Source organism: Silene latifolia, chromosome 4, assembly GCF_048544455.1.
Source record: "Silene latifolia isolate original U9 population chromosome 4, ASM4854445v1, whole genome shotgun sequence".
In the NCBI taxonomy this organism is placed as follows: Eukaryota; Viridiplantae; Streptophyta; class Magnoliopsida; order Caryophyllales; family Caryophyllaceae; genus Silene; species Silene latifolia.
In genome coordinates, this window is record NC_133529.1 from 13,334,866 (window position 1) to 13,354,731 (window position 19,866).

At 37.5% G+C, this 19,866-nt stretch overlaps 1 long non-coding RNA gene across 1 annotated transcript; it reads left to right on the forward strand.

The window, feature by feature from the left end:
* Positions 1-6,610: 6,610 nt before the first annotated feature.
* Positions 6,611-8,713, forward strand: LOC141652093 (uncharacterized). Its single transcript, XR_012546966.1, has 2 exons — positions 6,611-7,025; positions 8,233-8,713. It is a non-coding gene; the product is annotated as an uncharacterized LOC141652093 (long non-coding RNA).
* Positions 8,714-19,866: the final 11,153 nt, after the last annotated feature.

Sequence of the window (19,866 nt, forward strand, 5' to 3'; positions counted from 1 at the left end):
AAAGTCTTGAAGCGGAGTAGCTTCAAGCAATTGCAACCGGAGTAGGTTGGCGAGTTATTTTCATTGTATGGGGTTTAGTTAAGTTTGAGTAAATTTCTAAACAACCAATAAAATAACGGTTGGATGTAGGCTCCGGAGTAGGAGCTGAACCAATTTTTAAAAACATCGTCTTGTTTATTTATTTACTTCTACATTCGTTTATCCTTTGCATTTTTATCTACCTATCTCGTTGCCAGTGCTGTGCAACAGTTCATCATACTGTTGCATTGACCTGTTGTACCGTTTGTGAACTTACAATCCATTAAGTTTCTCAAACTCGTACCTAATAGATCTTACTTGTGTTAGTCATTAACCAAGTAAACGAGAAAAGTTTTAAAAAGGTACACCTAATTCACCCCCTCCCCCTCTTAGGTGTTTATCGTTCTTAACTCTTCACACACCCTTATGCAAAACCATGAATTCGCACCCAAGTCCCTACATATCTGATTTCAACTCAACACAATTTAACCCTACCTACACATATTCATATTACACTAATAAAGGTCCGGTTTCACAACAAACGTTTCTATTTTAGGCCATCAGCGATTTCTTTAATTTACGTGAATTATTGATATAGAATCGAAATCGAAAAGGAGTAATGGTGTTACCTTGTCGTGATGGCAAGATTAAGGACTGGCCTAGTGTAGATAAAGAGAGGCAACTAAGCCTATGGCAGTCGATGATGGTGGTCAAAAGTAAGGCAATGAAGACGGTTGACTTCGAGACCAAAGGCGGAAACAATCTAGGGCAAGTGGGCAACACTTAATATGGGTAACGAGGGGTATGGTAGATCACGCGAGAGTTTATAAAGGTTTAGATAAAATATGGGAAGTGGGCTTTACCTGGATTTACTAATATTATAATATTTATATTAGGGATAATCATATACTCATTTACTTTAGTCCTACTATTAATATAACATTATATAATATAATATACTTCATCTATTATCGTTTTTTTGTCAATTAGGAAATTATATAAATTACCTTATTCTAATTAGTATAGGAATTACCATTATTATAATCTTACCATTATATTATTATTATTATTACACGTGTTAATCTTACCATAAATAGGATTTCCTCATACAATATTTACTAATTTATTATTGTCATAACTTTATTATTATTATTGATATAATTATTATTCCCATATTATATTATCATTAATTCTCGATACAACCGATTATACTCATACCAACTTAATAAGTTTCGGTCCAATAACAATAGCACACGGCCCATATTATATTAGCTAAACCCAATTCCCGACTTGTACACTTAATTTACTATTTAATTAACGTCTTGTATTTATTATTAGAAATGTCATTTAATCAATTATTAAATTACATAAATTATTCTTATAAATTATTATTAAAATACGGAGTATTACAGTTTCATTGAAGAACGATTTTGATTAGCTGATTGTGACGATCTTGGCGATTGCTATTCCAGGTAGGGTTTCCCTACTCAGTATTGGCTACATAATGTGTGGTGATTGTTGTTGTGATTATTAGTTAATTATGTTGTTGGTTTGATTTTGACGGTTGTTGGTTGTGTATTGTTGATTGGTTTGTATCTGTCTTTGATCTTCGGGGCGCGTCCCTGGCTGAGTGGAGTCAATTGCGGTAATGGCTTCACGCCCTTGATTCGCCTTCTGTGGAACCCGCCACAGAAGGAATGTGCACATTAATGAACTTGGGTTTATCGCTCGATGGAGATGAGCGGGGATTTGGTGGGTATGGCTGCGGTCCCCCACTGGCGGCGTGGAGTACTTGTTGCGATGGGTACTCTGGCAGGGCTATACACTTTAATGTATAGTCAGTTGTGTTGAGATTGGAGATGGAGACTGGGATTGGTTTGAGCTGTTTGAGCTGTCTGTGTTTCAGTTTTACTGTGGCTGTTGTTGTTTTTATGTAATTAGTACTGACCCCGTTAAATGTTTTAAAAACTGTGGTGATCCATTCGGGGGTGGTGAGCAGTTATTGAGTAGGTATGAGACGATAATGCGCATGGGATAGCTGGGATGAGTCTTCACGTTGCAGTTTAGAAGTCTTCCGCTGCGTCGAACATTTTGTAGTTGTTTAGTAGTTGGCAGTTTTGAGAACCTTGTATTTCCTTTTATCAGTTTGGAGTTTGACTTGTATCACTTAAACTTTATTCTTATTAAGTACGTTTCATTATTGTCATTTGATTATCATTGCCTCGGGTAACCGAGATGGTGACGTTCTCATACCTTAAGTGGTCCTGGTAAGGCACTTGGAGTATGGGGGTGTCACAATAAGAGTCGGCACATCGAAGGTCGAAGATATTTGGTGTTGGGACTTGGAGCTAATGGACCTTACTTAATTAGATCGACTTACAAAGTTATCGTGGATGGGTGCCAGATTGAGATGGATCAATCAGATAAAGCAGATAAAGGAGTGTTGTGATAAGGTTATTTTCGGTCGTTTGGGCTTAATCAAAACAAATCCTATAATATTACTAACAAATAGCTAGCGGTAAGTAAGGTATCGTATCCACGGGGAGGCGGTAATAATCAGTTTGCTAATGTCCAAATTCGTCTTAAAGTAACAATTTTTGGTGGTTTTGATTGTTTTATTTCTAGCAACTAATAGCAATGTAAATAAATAAGATATTCAATAATATTAAAAGGTATAGGAATTAGGTTCACTAGGTAGTTATTCGGGGATGAGATTTAACTTATTGATAGAACAATTTATATTTTTTAAGGTCATAAGATCGGTCGATTCTAATATGTCCTTTAGATCTAATTTAACATGCAATCGTTATCATTAAATTAGTTTTATTCAGTTGTCGTAGCCTTTACTAGTCTTAACCCGATCGGTGAAAATCCTAGTTTATGTAATACTAATTAATTAACCCTGAAGAAGTTAATCAACTAGATTCAAACCAACAAAGTGAACAACAACAAAGAGCAATTTAACTATCAATTCATCAATATAATCCCCCTTCTAACTACCTAGATCCCCATTCACCCTAGATAAGAGAATTAGCTACTCATATTAAAGGGAAGAACAAATATAACAATAATAAGAAACATGATGGAAAACAATAAAAGATGAATAACGATTGAATAATAATTATTGAAGAAAAATTAGAAACAATACCGTAAAAATAATGAAGAACAAGCTTAGATCCGAAAGTAAAAACAATAAACTAAACTAAAAGTATTTGAGAGTTTTAATTTCTAGGGAAATTCTACTGTAACTATGGAAAATAAAGCGTAAAATAAAATAAGGTACCATTTGGGTATTTATAATAAAACATAACCGACTTAAGGAAATTGCGGAATATTCTGGAAACAATAGGATCCTCGATCGAGCCTATGGCCACTCGATCGAGTACACAACATCCTCGACCGAGCCTATGCTCAGTAGATCGAGGAACCACCCATCTTCAGCTCTTTTTTCCTCGTGTTGTCTTTTCTTAACTTCTCTTCCTTCATTCTTATGGATTTCCGTGTCATGCTTCGTGTATTTTTTCATGCCCACTCTGCGATGCCCATTTCATTCCTTTACTCCTCAAATGCATCATTCCTGCATTAAACATCAAATAGCGAAAGTATCGACATTCTAACATAAAAGGCATGTAAATAATATAATTAGCACGAAAATCGTATCAAAAGTAACTAAGGGGAGGCATAAATATGTATATAATTATGACTCATCATGTTGGACCCAGGTATTGCCTCGAATTAAAGTGTTTTTCTAGCAATTTTGCATTGACTCTTTAGCCCCAATGAGTAATCTCGGTGCTAAGGGGATTCCCATCAATGTTACTTGATCGTTTTGTTACAATGAGATGAGTCTCCATCTTGTTAGGGAAAGTAGGTAGGTGGGTGGGAGGGATATGGGAAGGGTTGGGAGTGGAAGTAAGATTATCATAAGATTATGAGCGGGTGGAGGATGTGTGGAGGGACCTTGAGGAGGGAGAGTACTTCTTGTTCATGATCGGGTATGGGGCGATTTGGTAGGCTAGAAATAATTTGTGTTATGTTCGATGAAAAAAGAGTATATAGGGAGAATGTAGTTCGACGAGTCAGGGAGCTTATGAGGGAGGTTGATCAGTTCGATCGGATGGTAAGGAAGAATGAGGTAGTAGGTTGAGTGGGTGGGGGATGGACGGGAATGAGAATAGTGGAAGGAGCAGCAGCAAGATAGAGGATGCGAGAGTGAAAGAAGGCATCAAAACAAGGATGGGGACAATATGTAGGGATGTCGAGGGAAAGGTGATATGGGCTATAGCGGAGCGGAGCGGAGACGAACTGAGGTAACTCAAAATGTTGCTGAGGCGATCTTACAAGGAGTCCAAGAAGCGGTGCGCGAGGTCATAAGGATATTGTGTTGCAAAGTAGTGGTCGAAGCTCTACATCAAAATGTGCAGGGGCGCAATGAACTCTTCCTAGTGTTGGATGAAATTCAGTCGATTTGCAATAATTTAATTTAATTTCGTTGTTATTTGTAGGTAGAATCGTGTTGCACACGAACTTGCTCACTTTTGTTCGTTGGGTACAATTGAGCGGTTTACGCGTACTTCGTTACCTCCTTATATTAGAAACTTTGTTGAATTTGATTCTCAAAATATATGTGAAACCCGAGTTTGGGTTTTTCTTAAAAAAACAAATCATGGTATAACCTAGAGCTGGTCAATAGTGCGGGTCGATCGGGTCCGGGTCAGGTCACGGGTTGCGGCGGGCATAGCTTAGGAGACCCAAAACCGGCACGAGATTGAGGGCAGGTCTATACGGGCTAGGGTGGGCCGAGTAAAAGCTGACCCATGAAGCTGGTTTAACGTGGGTTTTAGGGCATACCTGGTGCGGGCTTAGGCCGGGTTCGAGTTGGGACGTGTCAGGCTTGACATTGGGGACTCGAAATCGGCCAGATATAAGGCAGGTCAGGTCGGGCTGGGGAACGGGTCGAGACGGGCCTGGCCAAAAGTGACCCAGGGGGCGGGACGGGCCGGGCTTATTGCACCTTTGACCACCCCTACTATAACCTAATGTAAGAATTCAGAGGGTATTTCAACATAAATAACTGGAAAACGAAAGGTCATCAAGGGAACAACACTTAATTTTGCAAATTTATTCCACGAGATAAAAAGTGGTAATGGGTCTTGAATCTTGATATCACAATTGTTAGATGAGACGGACTTGTACTATAAGATCAACCATTAGACAAAGTCCAAAACAACAAATAAAAAAACCCATGAGATGCAAGTTATAAGATGTTGATTTGTAACTGTGCAACTTCTCTTAACCAAATACCATTCACCTCTCTTCTATGTGATCCTCTCCTTACCGACTTCCATCCTTAAGCCACCAATGATCGGACCTCCGAGTTGGCCTCGAATGACGACTATACTTCGCAGCGTTTCCTTCCCAAAAAATAATCGTTTCAAAGCCATAATTTTTAATTTAAACAATAAGTTGTCAAACTAAAAATGATAGTTATCATGGTAAAAACCACATCTTACAAAAACAAAGCAGAAAATCATGAGTTTCAAAGATTAAACTTGTTAAATTATAAGGCTTATGTGCAGATTTTGAAATAATATAAAATCTAATTTTCAATTTAAAAGTTAGGGTTCTCTACATAAACCATGAATCTTCCTTGAAAACAAAAGATAAAATTCACTATAAAAATACAAGTATTCAAATTAAAACAATAAGTTAAAGGATTATTGGACTTTAATTTTAAAATCTGAACTCTTCAGATCAATACAAACTAAGTAGTTGGTGGCGGCGCCAGCGGCAGCAGCTACTCAACATTCTTTATTTTTTTTGTTTTAATCGTTGGGTTGAAGTAGAGGAAGTGAATAGTAGGTGGCGACAACAATAACAATGGTGAATTGGGGACGAAAATAACAATGGCGAACGAAGGTGATGAAGATGTAAATTGTAGAGGTGACAATTAGATGGGATGGTGAGGACGGGGATTGCAGAGGTGGCGTGAAGTCGACTCAATAAGGACGTGATGAATTGGAGGAATTGTTGATGGGTGGATTGGCCTTCCACTTAAGTAATGTTTATGGGGTTTTTTATTTTATTTTTCGTTTTTATATAACTTCTTCTTATTGGGCTCCTATCTTTTATTAGGCTCGTCCTATAATATACTCCCTCAAATCCACACCAAACTCCCCATTTGCTTTTGGGTGGTCTTCGAGGCGACGCTTTGACCGTAGTTTTCGTCCTTTAAATGTAGAAATTTTTCACAAAAAATATAATTTTGTGAAAGATATTTTCATAACAAAACTAAATATGTAATTTTTATTTTTGAATGATTTATAGTTTTGAGTGAATTACCGGTCAAACTTTTCGAAATTTGACCTCCAAAAAGTGAATGAGGAGTTTGGTGTGGATTGGAGGGAGTATGATGGTCCTTCACGAGAGTTACCGCAAGCTTTCAGATCGTAACTTCTTCTTATTGGGCTCCTATCTTTTATTAGCCCCTCGATATTGGGCCTCTAAAATAAGCGCAAGTCAGCCCAGCCCATGAACAAAATCGGGTCCCACAGCAGCCTATATATAACTCATCCTCACCTAACCATCACTTTCTCTCCTTTCCCTTCATTCACCTTCAGTTCTTCACCGACTTTATTCCCTTCCAAATAATCCCCCCTTCTCAAAACCCTAACCCTCCATAACATTCCCTTTCGGCGATTCCTATCATTCCTATTTGTTACGGTGATGACTGTGAAGCGATCTCGTATATCTCGTTCGTCAAGCGCTGGTGAAACCACCGCCCTTCCGCAACCATTTCCGGTGCGCAACGACGGACTGTTTCGCAAAAATGAAGCGATGGCGGAAAATCGACGAAAAAAGCCGACGATTTTCAGCATTTCTTCACCAGTACGGGAGTCAATTGAATGGAGAAATGAAGATTTTTCACCGCACATGTGTGGCTTCTTGGAGAAGTGTTGTTATTGTAGTAAAAATATTCCTCATAATGCTGACATCTTCATGTACAGGTATTACTTTTTTATAAATCTCATTTTATTTCTGTAAAATTGAGTTAATTTGCTGATTAATTTCGCAAGTTCTTTTACTGAATTTCGCTGTTAATTATGTAGTAGTTGCAGAAATATTGATTAGATTAGATGAACTGTCGATCGAAACGAACTACGAATCGTAATAGAACGATCGATTTGATTTAATGTTGTGAAACGAATTTTGCTGTTGATTGAAATCATACTGAATTTCAGTGTTAATTGCAAGATCAACGATCGATATAATAGTTGAAATCATTCTGTTTATTGCAGAGTAATTGCATGATCAATTACATTTGTTTATTTGTTCATTGAAATTGAAACGTAATAGGAATCGTAAAATTAACGCTCGATTTAATAATTGAAACGATAATGCTTTAGCATATTTAGGTGATTATTCATTGCATTTTAAGAAACTAATTTTGCTGTTGATTGAAATCATAATGAAATTTGCTGTTAGTTATGAAATTAACGATTTATTTAATAGTTGAAATCATACTGTGTTTTGTTGTTAGATTTGTTAAATTGTCGGCTGAAATCGTACAATAATTCTTTAGGAAATGTAGGTGACTATCCATCACCTGTTAAGAAACAATTTTTTCTGTTGATTATGCTGAATTTTGTTGTTAGTTACGAAATAATGATCGATGTAGTAGTTGAAATCCTACTTAATTTTGTTGCTGATTACAGAATACTTTTATGATCAACAATAAGTTTGTGGAATTGTCGACTGAAACTGAAACGAGATATGAATTGTAGAATTAAGGATTGATTGAAGTTGTTCATAGGATGTTAAACATACAAAGGAAATGTTTTCAGATCATATACTTCACCCATGAATTTAATCTGAAACCACAATTTTCTTGTTATACTTAGACTCGGCTACGAGTGTTAAAAACGGCTAAGTGTCAAAGTGTCGTGTCGTATTGAGGTATCAAAGTGACGAACATGCGACACATCGCCAACGTGAAGTGTCATGTCTAAGTAACATATAGGCTGTATGGAATCGTCGATAATTTTAGGTTTCGAATCTACTAGTATGAGAACTATGAAACTCGTAAATTCGTAATACTCTGTTTCTGAGGTTTTGACATGTCATTGGAGTATTCTAGTAAGAACAAGAGTTTTTGCATATGATTACTCTCAAAGCTAGTAGCTTATTTTTTTTTCTTTTGATTTCCAATCGCAGTTATTTTCGAGCCTTTTGCTCTGAAGGATGTCGTCAGAAACAGATTGATATCGACAATGATCTAGAATTGCTTTGTGTAAATCCAAGGGCAAAGCGGGTAAATACCAAGCAGGGAAAACCTTGTGACTTTTAGTGCTGTAGGAGGACTTAGAATCATCCTCATAAATCATAATAGGAGGTGACAAGCTTGTCGAGCTTTTTTAATCGATATGCTCGTGATTTGTAGAGCTAGTCGTTACAATGTCCTGAGTTGTTTTTATTCTCAGACATTAGGTATTCTTTGTTTTGTTCTGGCAAAGAGGACTTTGAATTAGTAAAATTTCGCTGTTGTAACCGCAGGTTTCATATTGTTCTCTTTGAGGATCAGTTATCAATGTTTACAGTTGATTCATTCAGTTTTTAGTAGTTATTGTTTTCATGTCTGTTACATTATCACATCTTTTCCTTGATTTATAGATGTTTCTTCATTGCCGATGGACAATTCGTTGTTCTATTTGACTACCGGAGAGCTTTGTAGTTGTATAATAGCGTTGATTCTTACTCCATATTTTGTTCTAAGGAGGTAGGTGAATTGTTGTCGGTGTGGCACCTTTGATGGTACAGCGTGTACTTTGCATGGTGCTTGGTTCACTTGTTGTATTTCATACTTGCTATATCCTACATTGTCCATTAAACTATTGATTCTGCTTATAGTGCTAAGTGATTGGCATTGAATAATGTAGTGTAAATGTGGAAAGAAAGTGTAGACATTTTTGTTATGTATTGCAGGATTCTATCTTCCGCTCAATGATTTAAGTTTTACCAGCGGAGTAAACATGCGTGCAACTCCGCAAACCTGTGAACTTTGAGAAAGTTGGAAGTAGTTGATGCTTGCTGCATAGAGAGCTTATGAGAATGGTCTGATGTTTTCATGTGATTTACTTATCTGATCTCTCTTCATGATCCAATAACATGTCAGCTATGCTGTAATAGTTGAGGTCAGTATCACTTTCCTTATAATTTCGTCATTTGATGAACAACAGGAAAGTACGGTTGTTCAGTGTAGTTTTTAGTTTTTACATGATGAATACGGAGTTCCCTGTATTTTTCATGTGCCCTGCCCCCATCGAACTGTTTTGGTTCGCTGTATGGCAGTGAAACTTTAATTTTCAGGATTTAGGATGCTTTAAAAGGTTTCTTTTGATTATCATCTGTCTGATAGTCTTTCTTTTCTGCTTAGTCAAAATCATTATTCAGCTGAATGTGAAAATACCGTAGCTCGTTTAATGCTTAACCCTTAGATTAAAGAACTAATAGGATTCTCCAGGTTAATAATATAGAAGTTTTCCTTGCAGGCGTACGTGGCTCACTAGATCAATCTACTGGGTTTAACTGCTATACCTGCTCAAGGGTTACGAAATGTTGATCTATTCACAAAGACTCAAATAGTTGGATGATTCCAGCTCATGAGTGGTGGAATAGTCGACTATGTGAGTTCCATTCTCCACTTTTCTATGAGTTTCGTTTGATTTTGCAAGTCATGTTCCGTCACCATTATTGAGTTGTTGTCTTACTTATCTTACAAAACCTTAAATTGTGTGATGAGTGAAGACTACGAAGAGCCGAGTGAGCACGTATGCCTTTTCAATTCTTAAATGGGTTTCAGAACCGATCTTGAAATGAAACTACATTAGGATAAAGGAGTAGCAAGTTCCTCTCTGTAACAAACTAACAGTGCTCCATAGTCCATACCATATAGTTTGGGCAACTAGCCCAGAAGGCCGACCCTCTCTGTCTTGTGTGTCATGTTCATGTACTATGTTATTGCCTACTAGAGTAATAGCTAAGTCAAGCCTCTACTTCAAGGTCAACCCATCAACCCAAGTAGATGATCATGGCCATCACCAAATATACTTGGAATTGTCAGTTCACATGCCGATTTTTTTAAAAGGAAAAAATGAATTTGAAGCAGAAAACATTAAAATGTCCATATAATTCAGACTTATTCAGGTGATAATTCATGTTAATCGGTGCCAACTATGCTGGGACTAAGACTTGTCGTCGTGTAGGACGAGTTTTGTACAACCCGTTCACCCACCACTCTGTCTGGACTCCAATTTTGAGAGCTCGGTCCGCTTGGCTCACGAAAAATAATTGAGAAATGAAAGGGTAGGTGCACTTAGCTCACCCCGGACTACCCCTCATGGGCCAGGCATTAGACAGCCCATTCCGGCTCGCTCCCTCACGTGGGACAGTTTTGGTCAACATTGTTCAAACCCAGCCCTACCCTATATCTACTTTTAGTGAGTACCATCGCTTCACCCAAAGACGTTGAGTACAAAGATGTGTAACAAGTTCTTATCGGAAACCAATCCGTTATTCTTATTGATTTACTCAATAGATTAGGCGTTGTTTGGTAAACGGCATATTGGCCAATTTTTAACATATTCAAAGGTCTTAGCATGTTTGACCAATCAATATACCTTGGACTTGGGTAAATCCTTTTGCCACTAGCCTAGCTTTGTAGACATCATCATGTCCTTCTATGCCATTCTTGAGTCTTGACCTTGAAAATCCATTTGCATTGAAGAGGTCTTGCCCCTTTAGGCAAATCCACCAAGTTCCAAACTTGGTTTTCATGCATAGAATCCATCTCGGACTTCATGGCTTCAAGCCATAAGGAGGAATTTGGACTAGAGATTGCGGCCTTGTAGGTGGCGGGCTCGTCACTTTCTAAAAGCAACACATCGAGTGTTCCATCTTCTTCGATAAGTCGCGTCTCTAACTCGGTTTGTGGCTCTTGAACTTCATCAAGTTCAAAATTTCTCCCACTCCGTCTCTTAGAAATAAATTCTCTTTCTAAGAAGACAGCCTCGCAAGACACAAACACTTTGTTTTCTTGAGGTTTGTAGAAGTAGTATCCTCGAGAGGTCGAGGGGTAACCTACAAAGATGCATTTTTCGGATCTTGGGGCAAGCTTGTTGTCGGTCTTTGCCTTGACGTAAGCATCACATCCCCAAATCTTCATATAGGATATATTGGGAACCCTTCCCGTCCACATCTCATATGGAGTCTTTTCGGTTGTCTTTGTGGGACTATTATTCAAAGATCTAATTGCGGTTTGAATCGCAAATCCCCAAAACGAGTTTGGTAGCTCGGTTGACTCATCATTGATCGAACCATATCAAGTAGGGTTCGATTTCTCCTTTCGGCAACACCATTGAGTTGTGGTGTTCCGGGTGGAGAAAGTTGTGATATAATACCACAACCTTTCAAGTGTGAATCAAATTCAAGGCTAATATATTCTCCACCACGATCGGATCGTAGTGCTTTTATCTTTTTGTTCAATTGGTTCTCTACTTCATTTTGAAATTCCTTGAATTTCTCAAAAGTTTCACTCTTATGTTTCATTAAATAGACATACCCATGTCTACTCAAGTCGTCGGTGAAGGTTATGAAGTAGTCATAATTTTCTCGAGCGGTGATACTCATTGGTCCACACACATCGGTATGTATGAGTCCCAATAGTTCACTAGCTCGTGTTCCTTTACCGCTAAAAGGATTACGAGTCATCTTGACAAGAAGGCAATATTCGCATGTTCCATATGATTGATAATAAAATGGTGTAATCACATTAGTCGAAATTAATCTTTTGATGCGATTCTCGTTTATGTGACCTAATCGACAATGCCAAATGAACGATTCATTTGGATCACTTGATTTGAGTTTCTTTGATTGAATGTTGTAGATGTCATTAGTCGGATTCGAGGTTTCTAAAATGTAAATGCCATTAATGGAAGGAGTTTGGCCTATGACCAAGTCGTTCCTTGAAATAGTACAACGATTGTTTTTAATGACAAAACAAAAACCATCCATTTCCAACATAGCGATTGAAATAATGTTTTTAGAAAGTGTAGGCACATAAAAACAATTATGTAAATACAACTCAAATCCATTAGGCAAAGCTAATACATAAGTTCCCTTGGATTCGGCCGCTACTCGAGCTCCATTTCCAAGGCGTAGATCCACATCTCCTTTGCTAAGCCTCTTCACGTCTCTTAACCCCTGTAAATGATTACAAAGGTGAGAACCACAACCGGTATCCAGTACCCAAGTCGTAGTGGAAATATAATTTACATCAATAACATAAATTTCCTTAGGAATTTTACCTTTTGGAACGATGATTCCTTCCCTTATATTTCGCAAATATACGGGACAATTTCTAAGCCAATGTCTCATGTCATAGCAATAATGACACTCATCTTCAACTTGCTTGAAGTTTTTTTCCTTTCTTTCCCTTCTTCTTAAACCTTTTGCCCTTGGAAGCAAGAACTTGATTGTTTGAGCTCTCACTAGTTTTGACATTTTTCTCTTCCAAAGATAAAGATCCTATAGATTTTATGAGGCGGTCTTCCTGAGACCGGCTCACAAGAGATCTTGTAGTAGTAGGTGGTCTAGAAGAAGTGATGAAATTTATGTTTCCATCCGAACCTATCCCAAAAGAAAGTTCTCTATTAGTGTCGAAATCATTGTTGAAGCAAATGTCGTCAAAAAATTTGTGGCAAGACTCAATAGTTATTGGTGTAGTAGCGTTTGATGGATTCATTGTAATGAACTTCAAGTATGGAGGAAAAGGAAATATTAACATTTGTCTTTTTAGTCATACTTGTAAATGAAATTTAAACAAGATATGAGCATTTATATAGTGACCTCCACCCAACTATTATAAATGATTTCAAGATCCAAATTCATATTAACTTGGGCACGTTAGGGCCGATTCATCCCTTATCAATATAACTCGGTGGATTAACTCTTTAATCGATTCTACTTTTAGAACTCTTGGTCGATAAAATTACATTAATATTTATCTTTAGCCCGGAACACATGCGACTACGGTCACGAATACTTCCGTTGAGCTCAATCCAAATTTCGAATAAATGTGTCCATGATCCAAATCCACATCAACTTGGGCACAGTAGGGCCGATTCATCCCTTATCAACATGAATTCGGTGGATAGACATTTATCACCCACTTCCCCTATGTAACAAGGTTTATACCCCGGTAGGGCCGAGCGCACTCTCTCAGGAAATAGGTTTTCATGGTTTCTACTTTTTTGTAAGGCTAAGTCTCAATTGTTTATTTAAGCGAGAGGTTATGTCAATTTATTATCTATCACGTTTTAAGTGAACTAAAGCGGTGAACTACGATAATTGTAATTGACACGGTCGATAAACTCGATAAAATGATAATGCATGTTTTAGTTATGGCGATTTAGCGATGCATGCAACATATAAATAAAATGTAAAGCATAAATAAAATCCTAGTATGGCCTTCCTAAAATAGTAAATCTAATAAACTATTACAAATTCGGAAACCAGCTCCTTTGGTCCCTTGAACTTCGGTCTTGGCACGCATTTCAAGGCAACACTTTCTTTAATGGATCGCCTTCTTGAGTGGCACCGTCTTCAAGGAACTCCGGAATAATTAAATTACATAATAAATTACATAATTTCCTATTATACATTTATAATTAAAATAAAATAAATCTATTAAATTACAAAACGGTGATACGAGATCACAATAATTACAACCGAATCGATCTTTCCATACATTTCGGGTAATACCAATTAAAACTAAGGCCATACTAAGTAAAATTACAAAATTCAAAATTACATAAAATTAAAATATGACAACCATGAATAAAATTCAGCATTATAATATGTATGAACATGCCAAATTTTACGATGAATCGCCTTTAAAGAGCCGATATCGTATATTAATCGATTTTTACGGATTTGCGTGATTTAACCTTTTAAAAATCACAATAATTACATAAATTCATATTTATGTACAAGTTAATTACCCTAACCAAATTAGGACTCAAAATTAGTCCCCAGTAATATTTTGACAATAATTAACCTAGATTTTTTAATATTGTTCATAAATGGACCTAAAATACAAAATTATGCCATAAACTTCAAATTAAATCATAAAAATTTCAAATAATTTCAAAATTTCAAATTTAAACTCATGAAAATTCTGGAAAAATACCATGACACTCATACTGTTCAAAAACTTAGGTTAAAAATTTCGAAAATTTATCGAGAAAAACAATGTTGCGGTTTACGGTTTTAACAAATATGACCCTAAAATATGAGAAAAATTATATTCATCAACTTTTCACTTTTAGATCTGAAATATATGATAAAATGCAACATGTGACGTTTTTCCTTAGTCATGAAGTATGTTTTAGCATTATTACTAATTAAAGTCACTATTTATGTGATTTTTCATCAAAAATTCATAAATCATGCATAAAGACTTCATTATAGCCAAATATTTTACACACATTTTGTAAAATTTCATGTTAAAACATACTAAATTTGCATGACCAGATTCGAAATATAACTCATATTAACCTATTTATCTATTTAAATATGATTTTAACTTGAAAAATCTATATTTCGAGCAAAACAACTCATTTTATCATGAAAATTTACAGGCCATCAGTAGATAATATATTTGAAAACATATCCAAAAACCACTGAAAAAATCAAAGTTTAGCTATTTTTAGTCCAAAAATGACATTTTTATCATAAAAATCACATTTTAATGCCATTATTATATAAAATGAACAATAAAATCTATAAATAAACCAAAATGTCCTAAAAATCACTTAGGACCAGAAACTTTTAACATGCAAGGTTATTTTTAGGTTTATCTTCATAAAACCAAATTAATTAGTTTTGTATGTTAATCATATAACTCGGAAAAACTATAAACCGATTTGCATGCAAACAATCTAAGGCTCATGATACCGTTTGTTACACCCCGGCCCAAACCGGGTAGGGAGCGGTTACTTATGATAGCTCACCAGGCTGTGTACATGCCCCACATATCAACACGGGTCCTTTATAGCGCATTTTGTCCTCACTCATGCACATCCCGGGCATCCCGGGAATCTTCCCAGGAGGTCACCCAATCTAAGACTACTCCCAGCCAAGCACGCTTAACTTTGGAGTTCTTTTGCATGGATGACCATAAAAGAAAGTGCACTTTGTTGATATGAGTAGTACTTCTAATTCCTTTAAGCACTAGTCATTTAAGCCTATCACTGGACCTCTTCATTTACCGTGGGGTGTTACAAACACCCCCACTTGAAGAACGCAACGTCCTCGTTGCGCCTGGGAGCATAACCGCTAACCCAGAATCCTCCCCCGCTATGTGGGTGATCACAATGGAGCGTATAACAACTGCCTCCAGGAGCGTATAACAACTGCCTCCTATCACCACACGGTCGCTACTACACCAATAACTATTGAGTCTTGCCACAATTTTTTTGACGACGTTTGCTTCAACAATGATTTCGACACTACTAGAGAACTTTCTTTTGGGATAGGTTTGGATGGAAACATAAACTTCATCACTTCTTCTAGACCACCTACTACTACAAGATCTCTTGTGAGCCGGTCTCAGGAAGACCGCCTCATAAAATCTATAGGATCTTTATCTTTGGAAGAGAAAGATGTCAAAACTAGTGGGAGCTCAAGCAATAAAGTTCTTGCTTCCAAGGGCAAAAGGTTCAAGAAGAAGGGAAAAAAAGGAAAAAAAACTTCAAGCAAGTTGAAGATGAGTGTCATTATTGGACATTGGCTTAGAAATTGTCCCGTATATTTGCGAAATATAAGGGAAGGAATCATCGTTCCAAAAGGTAAAATTCCTAAGGAAATTTATGTTATTGATGTAAATTATACTTCCACTACGACATGGGTACTGGATATCGGTTGTGGTTCTCACCTTTGTAATCATTTACAGGGATTAAGAGACGTGAAGAGGCTTAGCAAAGGAGATGTGGATCTACGCCTTGGAAATGTAGCTCGAGTAGCGGCCGAATCCAAGGGAACTTATGTATTAGCTTTGCCTAATGGATTTGAGTTGTATTTACATAATTGTTTTTATGTGCCTACACTTTCTAAAAACATTATTTCAATCGCTATGTTGGACATGGACGGTTTTTGTTTTGTCATCAAAAACAATCGTTGTACTATTTCAAGGAACGACTTAGTCATAGGCCAAGCTCCTTCCATTAATGGCATTTACATTTTAGAAACCTCGAATCCGACTAATGACATCTACAACATTCAATCAAAGAAACTCAAATCAAGTGATCCAAATGAATCGTTCATTTGGCATTGTCGATTAGGTCACATAAACGAGAATCGCATCAAAAGATTAATTTCGACTAATGTGATTACACCATTTTATTATCAATCATATGGAACATGCGAATATTGCCTTCTTGGCAAGATGACTCGTAATCCTTTTAGCGGTAAAGGAACACGAGCTAGTGAACTATTGGGACTCATACATACCGATGTGTATGGACCAATGAGTATCACCGCTCGAGAAAATTATGACTATTTCATAACCTTCACCGACGACTTGAGTAGACATGGGTTTGTCTATTTAATGAAACATAAGAGTGAAACTTTTGAGAAATTCAAGGAATTTCAAATAAAGTAGAGAACCAATTGAACAAAAAGATAAAAGCACTACGATCCGATCGTGGTGGAGAATATCTTAGCCTTGAATTCGATTCACACTTGAAAGGTTGTGGTATTATATCACAACTTTCTCCATCCGGAACACCACAACTCAATGGTGTTGCCGAAAGGAGAAATCGAACCCTACTTGATATGGTTCGATCAATGATGAGTCAAACCGAGCTACCAAACTCGTTTTGGGGATTTGCGATTCAAACCGCAATTAGATCTTTGAATAATAGTCCCACAAAGACAACCGAAAAGACTCCATATAAGATGTGGACGGGAAGGGTTCCCAATATATCCTATATGAAGATTTGGGGATGTGATGCTTACGTCATGGCAAAGACCGACAACAAGCTTGCCCCAAGATCCGAAAAATGCATCTTTGTAGGTTACCTCTCGACCTCTCGAAGATACTACTTCTACAAACCTCAAGAAAACAAAGTGTTTGTGTCTTGCGAGGCTGTCTTCTTAGAAAGAGAATTTATTTCTAAGAGACAGAGTGGGAGAAATTTTGAACTTGATGAAGTTCAAGAGCCACAAACCGAGTTAGAGACGCCAGAAGATGTTCCTTCGTCATCTAGCACGGTTGTCCCTCCTCCACTTAGAAGAACGGGCCGAGTTATTCGCCATCCCGATCGATATGTGGGACTTATCGAAAAAGATGGAACACTCGATGTGTTGCTTTTAGAAAGTGACGAGCCCGCCACCTACAAGGCCGCAATCTCTAGTCCAAATTCCTCCTTATGGCTTGAAGCCATGAAGTCCGAGATGGATTCTATGCATAAAAACCAAGTTTGGAACTTAGTGGATTTGCCTAAAGGGGCAAGACCTCTTCAATGCAAATGGATTTTCAAGGTCAAGAATGGCATAGAAGGGCATGATGATGTCTACAAAGCTAGGCTAGTGGCAAAAGGATTTACCCAAGTCTAAGGTCTTCATTATGATGAAACCTTCGCCCCCGTAGCCATGCTAAGATCCATACGGATTTTGTTAGCGATTGCCGCATTTCATGATTATGAAATATGGCAAATGGATGTCAAAACCGCTTTTCTAAATGGGCATTTAGAAGAGGAGGTGTACATGATACAACCCGAAGGTTTTGTCGATCCTAAAAATCCTAACAAAGTGTGCAAACTTAAGAGATCCATTTATGGTCTTAAGCAAGCATCTAGAAGTTGGAATCATCGATTCGATCATGTGATAAAAGAGAATGGTTTCACTCGAAGTGTTGAGGAACCATGTTTATTCGTGAAATTCAGTGGGAGCAATGTTGTGTTCCTAATCTTGTATGTCGATGACATACTACTCATTGGAAATGACATTCCAATGTTGTCTTCTGTTAAGAAGTGGTTAGGTAACCATTTCCAAATGAAGGATTTAGGAGAAACACAACGCATATTAGGTATCCGGATCCATAGAGATAGATCCAAGAGGATATTGGCACTAAGTCAAGAATCTTATGTTGATAAGATTCTTCGACGTTTCAGCATGGACAAATAAAAAAGGGGATTGGTACCTATGGTAAATGGGACAATATTGAGCAAATCTCAATCGCCCTCCGAACCCCATGATGTTGAACGCATGAAGTTGATCCCTTATGCTTCCGCTGTTGGATCAATTATGTACGCCATGATATGCACACGTCCTGATGTCTCTTATGCCTTGAGCATGACGAGTAGATATCAAGGAAATCCAGGTGAGAGTCACTGGATAGCCGTCAAGAACATCCTTAAGTACTTGAGAAGAACTAAGGATTCTATCTTAGTGTTTGGAGGAGACACCGAGCTCCGTGTTAATGGTTACACGGACTCAAGTTTCCAAACGGATAGAGATGACGTTGGTTTCGTTTTCATGCTCAATGGTGGTGCGGTTAGCTGGAGAAGCTTCATGGAAGCTGTGTTTGCGGATTCAACAACGGAGGAGGAGTACATTGCAGCATCAGAAGCTGCCAAGGAAGCTGTGTGGATCAGACAATTCACGGAAGGTCTAAGAGTATAGTACCTACCGCCAATGATCCCATCACTCTCTATTGTGATAATAGTGGGACGATCTTCCAAGCTAAAGAACCAAAGTCTAGTAATAGATCTAGACATGTACTTAGAAAATATCAAGTAATTAGAGATTTCATTGAAAGAAAGGAAATTGCGATATGTAAGGTTGGGACGGATGATAACATAGCTGATCCGCTCACCAAGCCTTTATCGCAGGCTAAGCATGATGGACATGTTGCGTCCATGGGACTCAAACGCTTGCCAGTTTTATGTTAGATTTTGATATGAAATAAAAGAGTTGTTTTATTTGATCATATACATAATCACATTTGTCTTTTGTTTTTCCATTACTTTATCATATTCAAATGGGTTGTGGAGACAAGATTGAACCCCATTAAAGTGAACTAAATTGACATAGTAATCGCCCATAGTCACTTGCATGAGGTGACGTCTCGAAGTGACTAGACTGTGATGCGATTGATGGCAAGTTCAAGTGCCATAAAGTCATATGAGAATGACTGGTCGATCACATAGGCAGACTGTTAGGAACACTTTGTCGGGCTAATGACCGCTTATAAAGTTCTGGCAAATTTATATAGCCTGGTCGTAGCGAGAGCTACTATAGTATTCTAATGAGTCGATTCTTTTGACTAAATACTGTTCGCCTAAGGTGGCACAGTTTCAGATTAACTTTGATTTATGTTACTACGACCTTCGTAAATGGGGTCAAATAGGCATATTTTGGGTTATGATGGTTGTGGCTAGTCGAAGGGAATAAGTGCGATAAGAATTGTCCACCCCTTGTTAGGGTTATAACAATATCTCAAGGCCACTCGAGGAGAAATGAACTGGAAATGCGTGGCCACGCTCGGAAGGTATCTATGGTAGATAATTCCGGTCAATCAGTTATTCTCCAGATCGAGGAAACCACTCTCAATATGATCACTTGCAAGTACGACCTGAAAGACACCTTACATTGAGTGGGAGATAGTAATAGGACAAGGAAATTGGTGACGCACACTTGTCGAGGACAAGTGGGAGATTGTTGAAATATGTGTCCTCCGACAATAATGCGATCACAACTGTTGATCATGATGATCACATGTTTAAATCT